The 9,392-nt window shown below is 41.6% G+C and overlaps 1 long non-coding RNA gene across 1 annotated transcript; it reads right to left on the minus strand.

The window, feature by feature from the left end:
• Positions 1 to 1,848: 1,848 nt before the first annotated feature.
• Positions 1,849 to 2,784, minus strand: LOC134217396 (uncharacterized). The gene is made up of 3 exons (XR_009981021.1): positions 2,449 to 2,784; positions 2,312 to 2,386; positions 1,849 to 2,240 (listed from the first exon to the last, which is right to left on the minus strand). It is a non-coding gene; the product is annotated as an uncharacterized LOC134217396 (long non-coding RNA).
• Positions 2,785 to 9,392: the final 6,608 nt, after the last annotated feature.

Here is a 9,392-nt window from a genome sequence, read left to right on the forward strand (position 1 = left end):
TCCAGAATCCGTTGGGGTTAGTTGTCCACGGAAGTTAAAGGTGTCGCACGATCTATTTTGACTTAATTTGGGAAATGCCCAGTCAGGAGGTCCCCCGGGTTATGATAGATGTGACAGGATTGAGTTCGAGTGTCCCAGAAACCTTGGAAATATTATTTCCATAATTGCTTTGTAAAATTATGAAGATTGATGTTTTTCACCACCTATTTTGGCTCAATTTAAGAAATGGGCTTTCCGGATGTTCCCCGGGTTACGTCCGGATTGAGCCCGAGTAGCCCAGGAACCCTGAAAATATCATTCCCAGCAATGAGTAATGAAACCATGAAGTTTGAAGTGCCGCACGACCTATTTTGTCTCAATTCAGGAAATGGCATTCCGGAGGTCCCTCGGATTATGACAGATGAGGTTGGATTGAGATTCGGACTCAAGAAACCCTAAAAATATCATTCCCATAATTGTTTTGTGAAATCATGAAGTTTGAGGTGTCACACGACCTGTTTTGACTTAAATTTGTAAATGGCCACTTTTTCCGGGGACAACTGACCACAACGGATTCTGGAATAATTCTGAAACCTCACTGAGGATTGACCCTAATCCAGTCAAAAATTGGGATCCATCCGGATCGAATGCAACTTGTTGCGAAGTAATCGGTTTAGAAATGTGGTTTTAACAGCAATTTAAATTTTTGTAGGCCTATAAAACAGACGTCAGGAACGGAAAGGCTGCTAAATGCCAAGTTAACTTCATGATTGTTGTGAAGAAAAATATTAGTTGCGCAGATTTGCGCAAAACAGTCATCATATCTTCAAAATGCTGATGAAATAAGCTTTGAAATGAGCCCAATTCGGCATGCGTGCGGTTGCGTGCTCATAGTTGAAAATCAGATTGAAAAACATTATTTTTCCGCCATATATTTTACAAACAAATAAAAAACACACCCTTGATTTGCTATTGGATCAACATGATGCACAACTTGCAATTTATAACCGTCAGCCTTACTGACCTTCCCGGCTTATAAGTGAGATGGCTTAAGCGCCACTCCCGAGGGAGACCATCCACCAATATTTGGGTTGCCCGACCGTTGAGACCTTTCAGGGGAAGAAGGCTCAGTTTTTAAATTTGGTCCGGGAAGTAAGATGGCTGACTGAAACTGTCCACAAAAAGAAACGCTACTAATGCGGTTTATGAGTATAATTATCTAGAACAAGATTATAATTATCGGCCAGTGATGAATTATTCAAAGGGGTGTTATCATCACCGGCAAGTATCCCAGAATTCCAATCGAACCGACCCGTGTCCGACTAAAAAGTTGCCCGGTTGGTTTCGGAGCCAACCTCCCCAGTAAAACAATTTCTACAACAAAAAACTACAAACGGGACACGTGTGACATGAAAAACACTCAACTCATTTCACTTAATTGGGACCAACATTTATTGCGTGGATCTATTTGTCCGCTTCCTCATCTCTTATACTGTACAACGGAAATGTTTCGACATCACATACGCAACAAACGAGCTTTTATCCGAACAATTTTGAGCTTTATTTCTACTTTCTATCCTTCTACATCAGTGTTCATTTCTCTTCGCTCTTCTCTTTCTATTCTCTCTCAACCTTTCCCATGCTATGGTCCCTGTCTACCTATCGTGTGTGTGCTTTAGCTAGGTGTGCATTTTAATGACGTGCTATCGAATCTCTCGTTCGCCTCGCGAACGCAATGGGTTTTCGATTCACGGAATTTCAATTCACGGTCTTATACAAACGGCCGTGCACGCCACGCAACGGAAACTAGGTTGCGGCGTGAATTAAATAGTCATGCGCATGAACATTAAATGGGTGGGTACTCACAGACCTTCTTCGGTGACGATGTTGCCGCCGCCAGATGAACGGAAAGGGGGTGGCGGTGAATTCGCTGCTGCTCTCTCGTTCGGCGACGAAGCTCTGTTGCCGCCGGGGGTAGGCGGATTGCCTTTCTGCTGCTGGTTGGCGGTCGGTTCACTCGATCATCGGAGACTTTCTCTGCGCGCGACGCGACACGTGCGTCAAGGTTTCCCTAGTCGTCACTAGGGGAACGAAAATAACATAAGCGCTTGCTGTTCGTCCTGCCTAGGGAGCGTGGAAAACGGAAGCGTCCCTCTTCCGGCGTGCCCCGGGAGAACTTCTGAGCCTGATGGTGGGGTCAGAAATGGCCACTGGGAGTCCGGTTGTGGTGCCACGGACGGTTGAACGGCTTGGCAAGAAACCTTCAAATAGTTGGTTACACGTATCACGTGTTAATTTCACAATACAAATAGCACAAATTAGCACGAATTACCTTTAATTGCACGAAGCCACACACGATAACACACCGCCTTTTAACAATAGCACACACATTTACTATTTGCTACAACTAAGGGAAAGGAATTTGAATTTAATTAAGTTTAACTAATTGATTATCTTTCATGTCACTACCTTCTACAATACACCACGGCGCGAGAACTTTGGGCCACTCCTGCCTCTTCCACGGATCAGTTCGAAGTGAACTTGATCAACTTGGGAATCCTCAGATTAACCGCCAAATTGTAAATTGCATCACCGGACATCACGAAGTTAATTTCGTGATTCCGAAAATTACTCTCGCGCTCTAAATAATCATATTCGCGCATGTTTGCGTCTCTTTCCACGAACAGCTTCAATCATCCATCTCGCTGTTCGGCCCCAAAATCTTAGGTGGAAAGAAAACGCCAAAGGTCAACGCATCCTGAAAGGATTCCCAACGGGTCGATGCACGCGGGCGATAGCATGTGCTACAAGCCACCCGGCAGATTTGATCCATTTTTATGGGCAATTAATTCCCACGGCCGCTCACAACGTCAGTAGGAACTCACATAATCAATTTTGTTTTGCGCTTCCTCGCGAGTGTCGCTCATGAACAGAATGAACGCTAATGTAGTGAATTTGTATTTTGGGCTCTAGACTGGTTCAACTGTTGTGATAAATTACTAAATTAATTTAAATAAATAACGGATATTACGAGTAACATGAATTGAATAAATAAACATGAAACGACCTGCTCGTTACATTATTCCCCACTAAATGTACGAAAATTTGATTGGCATTGGAATGGAGATTACAATTACCAATCAAATTTTCGTAGGCCTAAATCTACCACAGAATATATTTACAAATTTACAAAGTGCGAGGTGCTATAACGTCTTATTTAAATTTCGGGGTCATATAGATTCATCATCAACCGAAGTTGACTCCCTCTCTGTTTACAGCACATATTCTATTACGGAATATGTCTGCCACTGACCATCAACGACGTTATGTCTCCGGTCTCCAGCGAAATTAAACATTAACAAAATAGAACTACTCACAACAATTTAAAAGACGGTTACTTGATTTGGACGGAAAAAGCAAATGGAAGTGATTCATAGAATGGATTATTGTTGTTGTTGTTGATGACCTCAATCACGCAAAATCGGAAAAATAACAAAAGAAAACTAACAACATTTAAAAGGCATCAACTCAAAGTCGTCGACAAACGATGAGTGAGCTCACGCGAAAACTGACACGAAACGATACATTATCTTCTACACCAGGACTCTATGCCGATTAACGAAGACAATGTACACGAAAATTTCCACCTAAGTGGACGCGGACCGATGAGTTGGAATTGCAATCTAAGGCCCAACACGTAGCGAGCGCGCAAGATTCAATCCTTCCGTTTAGCCGTTAATTCTGCTAACGCTCTTTTCATTTCTTCCCACTCTACCCGACTGACTGTAACCTCTGACGACTTCTGTTCATCCGACGGAACTGGTTGTTTTGGAATGGTTCCGGTCGATTTCTCGCCATTGAAATCTGCGCTTGATCGCTTTGGTGTTGACCCACTACCTTGACCTCCTACTGCCCCTTCGGTGTTTGTTAGAATGCTATTGATTTGACCAATAACCGGGGTTTGAGGTGGCCCAAACTGATAGTGCTTCATCAATGCTTCGATCCTTTGACCCAATGCTCTTCGAATTCCTTTTTCTTCCTCCCCAGAAGCCCTACTCCATTTTACCCGATACCAATAGTGCAATACCCTAGATTCATATTTTGCTTCAACTTTCCTCTCCAGAGCTTTCTCGAGAGTATCAATTCTGCCCTGAATATGTTCCACTTCTTCCGTTATTGACAAAGGTGATTTGTGACAAATTCCTTCTTTAGCGTCATTCTTGAACAAACTTCTTAGATGCCGTTGTTTCCCTGCCAAATCAAGGTTAAATACGTTCTGTGGTTGATTCCGAACCAAAAATTCGAAATCGATCTCCTCTTGATTGAGATCCTCCGCACGAGGGAATATGCGAAACATTTTGAGCGATTGATCAATTTTTTATGTAACTCGTAATAGTGAGCAATGAAATATTCAACTACAAACGTGTACCAATGAATTTTACTAGAATTAAGTTAGATTTCACGAAGTACAAAATAAATAATAATAAATTAGAGAATATAAATGTATAATAAAATAGAAATACGATAACAACGAGAAAATAATGTAATGAGCAACAGATTATCAACAAAAATAAATAAATAATTTAACAATGAAAAAACGTGCAATAAATATACAAGACAATACTTTTAAATTTCAACAAAATGTTCCTACTATAGAAAAATATATTTTTAAAGAAAGAAACATGAAAAGCCTTTATTTCGTTGGGCGCCAGTTATAACCGTCAGCCTTACTGACCTTCCCGGCTTATAAGTGAGATGGCTTAAGCGCCACTCCCGAGGGAGACCATCCACCAATATTTGGGTTGCCCGACCGTTGAGACCTTTCAGGGGAAGAAGGCTCAGTTTTTAAATTTGGTCCGGGAAGTAAGATGGCTGACTGAAACTGTCCACAAAAAGAAACGCTACTAATGCGGTTTATGAGTATAATTATCTAGAACAAGATTATAATTATCGGCCAGTGATGAATTATATAAAGGGGGTGTTATCATCACCGGCAAGTATCCCGGAATTCCCAATCGAACCGACCCGTGTCCGACTAAAAAGTTGCCCGGTTGGTTTCGGAGCCAACCTCCCCAGTAAAACAATTTCTACAACAAAAAACTACAAACGGGACACGTGTGACATGAAAAACACTCAACTCATTTCACTTAATTGGGACCAACATTTATTGCGTGGATCTATTTGTCTGCTTCCTCATCTCTTATACTGTACAACGGAAATGTTTCGACATCACATACGCAACAAACGAGCTTTTATCCGAACAATTTTGAGCTTTATTTCTACTTTCTATCCTTCTACATCAGTGTTCATTTCTCTTCGCTCTTCTCTTTCTATTCTCTCTCAACCTTTCCCATGCTATGGTCCCTGTCTACCTATCGTGTGTGTGCTTTGGCTAGGTGTGCATTTTAATGACGTGCTATCGAATCTCTCGTTCGCCTCGCGAACGCAATGGGTTTTCGATTCACGGAATTTCAATTCACGGTCTTATACAAACGGCCGTGCACGCCACGCAACGGAAACTAGGTTGCGGCGTGAATTAAATAGTCATGCGCATGAACATTAAATGGGTGGGTACTCACAGACCTTCTTCGGTGACGATGTTGCCGCCGCCAGATGAACGGAAAGGGGGTGGCGGTGAATTCGCTGCTGCTCTCTCGTTCGGCGACGAAGCTCTGTTGCCGCCGGGGTAGGCGGATTGCCTTTCTGCTGCTGGTTGGCGGTCGGTTCACTCGATCATCGGAGACTTTCTCTGCGCGCGACGCGACACGTGCGTCAAGGTTTCCCTAGTCGTCACTAGGGGAACGGAAATAACGTATGCGCTGATGTACGTCCTGCCTAGGGAGCGTAGAAAACGGAAGCGTCCCTCTTCCGGCGTGCCCAGGAGAACTTCTGAGCCTGATGGTGGGGTCAGCAATGGCCACTGGGAGTTCGGTTGTGGTGCCACGGACGGTTTAACAGCTTGGCAAGAAACCTTCAAATAGTTGGTTACACGTATCACGTGTTAATTTCACAATACAAATAGCACAAATTAGATCGAATTACCTTTAATTGCACGAAGCCACACACGATAACACACCGCCTTTTAACAATAGCACACACATTTACTATTTGCTACAACTAAGGGAAAGGAATTTGAATTTAATTAAGTTTAACTAATTGATTATCTTTCATGTCACTACCTTCTACAATACACCACGGCGCGAGAACTTTGGGCCACTCCTGCCTCTTCCACGGATCAGTTCGAAGTGAACTTGATCAACTTGGGAATCCTCAGATTAACCGCCAAATTGTAAATTGCATCACCGGACATCACGAAGTTAATTTCGTGATTCCGAAAATTACTCTCGCGCTCTAAATAATCATATTCGCGCATGTTTGCGTCTCTTTCCACGAACAGCTTCAATCATCCATCTCGCTGTTCGGCCCCAAAATCTTAGGTGGAAAGAAAACGCCAAAGGTCAACGCATCCTGAAAGGATTCCCAACGGGTCGATGCACGCGGGCGATAGCATGTGCTACAAGCCACCCGGCAGATTTGATCCATTTTTATGGGCAATTAATTCCCACGGCCGCTCACAACGTCAGTAGGAACTCACATAATCAATTTTGTTTTGCGCTTCTTGCAAGTGTCGCTCATGAACAGAATGAACGCTAATGTAGTGAATTTTTATTTTGGGCTCTAGACTGGTTCAACTGTTTTGATAAATTACTAAATTAATTTAAATAAATAATGGATATCACGAGTAACATGAATTGAATAAATAAACATGAAACGACCTGCTCGTTACAAATTTTCATCCGATGTTTATGAAATTTTGAGGAAACATAGTTCAAATATCATGGAAAATTAGAAAAATACTTTCGAAGCTCAACACTCAACAATATTTTTTACATTTTTTTCCGCCTTGGCATCACTGTGCGGCGTCGGGAAATGACTGAAGAAGAAGAAATTAATTTTGGGTCGGAGTGGTGATCCCATCCCCACACTACTTGGATTCGCCTCCCCAGGTGTCTGGTTGCAGATTTCCTTTAACTTCGTAAAGAAAAAACACAAAATATATCGGGCGTAGAAAAGCTTTCAATACTAATAATAACTGATATCTGATTAAATGCTAATAGAATTCGAAAGTTGAAAAGCAGGACAGGTTCCAGTTGGAATGTAGAGCTGTAGAAGAAGAAAACGCTTTTGAAGTTAACATTTTGCCTTTCGGTAGATCTTGGTGTACGAGATAGGAAACACATTTTTATTTGTAAAGCTTTTGCTTCCCTTATTCTCATGATGCCCACTGCTAGGTAGACCGAACTGTTTTTTTTTCGTTTCAAATTTTATTAACTATTTCATTTTGTTCGATTCAACATTGATACATTGTATATCGCATACCTGTAATCACTTAGGCTCACACTTTGAACTCTAAAAGGTCGTACAGTAGACCGTTAAACACGTTAAAGCAAGACCATATGTTGTCCGGATTGACTGTTCGATAGACAATAGGTAAGTGGATTGAGAAGTGACCACATCAATTTGGATCGGGAAATGGATGGACCGACCGGCTAGTTTTATGTAAATTCGAATCTAAACCAGAATTATACTGTTCGCTTTAGATACACCAACTCTATTACAATGGAATGTGCTGTGTGTATAACTTACAGAAACTCACGTTCTTCACTATGGTGAGCTCTCTGGTATGTATCTAGTATAATGGAAATAGGAAAACAATTGTGTTAATAATTCAAGACAGGATGAGTTAGGAATATTTTTCAAATGTCTGCTAGAGATTATTCCGCACAAGAGGTACCGAATGAATGCTAGCAAATCTCACAGAATCGTAAATTCATCATGTCAGGAATCTCTATGGAACTTTGTTTGTTCTTGCACACTCGTACTTGTTGCAGTGAAATGCATCACCAGAGACTATGTCAACTTTGGTATCACTTCGTTATGCGAATAGTAAATATTTTACTACCGCTTGATGTGCATATGTGTGTATGGGGCATGAAAGCACACAATTTTATGCACATTGACGGAGTAAACAGAACAGCCAATGCAAATTGCACTGCTTTTTCAAAAGCGTAAGGTTTTCATCGTATACACAGAGTTGTTCTGGTTTTATTGTGAAGATCAAGCCCACGAGCTTCGCACAGCATGTTTGTTGGATTCAAAACTTAAATTTAATTTTACACCTTAGATGATTATTCTCTCAAGTTGGCATTGAATTGATTTACTATTCCCAAGTGTAATGCTGACGATGCAAGCATTACTGCACTGTTCCATTATTGCATGATTACCTATCTATATGGGGCTGTTATGTATTTGTTGTTGTAATTACAACACATAGTTAAATACATGAATTTTTACACTATAGGATATTTATGATTTCTGAGTTCGATCGTGTTGATGCTGGGCACGCCAGTTAGTCCGGGAGAACACGAAGTGAAAAAATAATGTCTGCTTTGAGGAGCAGACAATTAATTAGTGCTGGATTGGTCATGTTGTAGAAGCTTATTAATCGAAGCATATTAATTTCACGTTGGATTGATTTGAAACACGGTTTTCCACGGTCACGCTTACCAAGGTGACTTCCCATGAATTACCATCTCAACTAACGAACTATCTCTTTTCCGTGGCACTCACAGAGATGCAGAGGATTCTTCGGTCTCTTGTAGCAATGAGTGCCGAACTAATTTTCCTCTCCAAATCATGTACAGTGAGAATAGTCTTCTAATTCCAAGAAGGCTATTCAATTGATGAGCTGTATATGTTTGTTGTTTCTCGGCCAATCACGACCAGGAACTACGATGCGCACAGTCAATTAACCTGGTTAAGCTATAGGAGGTTCATTATTTTCTTCAAAATTTAATTTCGCTCCGTAACACGCAACGGGAAGCGAGCCTAAAACAAAAGTGATTAAAACAATAAGATTGTGATGGATCTAATAGCTTTGCATGTGAATTTCCGTTTTAAACCCGGCATTCACCATGATGCTCTGCACCTAAATCCTTTGACGAAGTAATTAACGTCTCATGGATAAAAATGTGTGTAGTAGTACGGATCTCAGTATAAATTTATTTGATCCTTTGCTATTGTTTTCACCAGACACGCTCGCCCAAAAGCTATAGCAACGAGTTGTTCGGGCTGGCAATTTCCCAACATCCCACTGAAATACGTGAATCCACGCTACCGAGCGTTAAAGCTCAGGCGAATAAAATCTCACCTCACAGTTGGATATGCGGTGCGTGGTGCAGCATTGCCAAATAGCCGGCTGTCAGAGATATGGTGTGGCTGAATCGCATTATTTGGAATTAATTAATGCTCCCCTCCCGGATAACGAGAGGGCACGCTTGCCTTGCGGTTTCGCTGCAGGAAATTCGCTCATTTCCTGTATCCTAAAAATACGTTCAATGGCAGTCGGCCCG

Source organism: Armigeres subalbatus, chromosome 2 (assembly GCF_024139115.2).
Source record: "Armigeres subalbatus isolate Guangzhou_Male chromosome 2, GZ_Asu_2, whole genome shotgun sequence".
In the NCBI taxonomy this organism is placed as follows: domain Eukaryota; kingdom Metazoa; phylum Arthropoda; class Insecta; order Diptera; family Culicidae; genus Armigeres; species Armigeres subalbatus.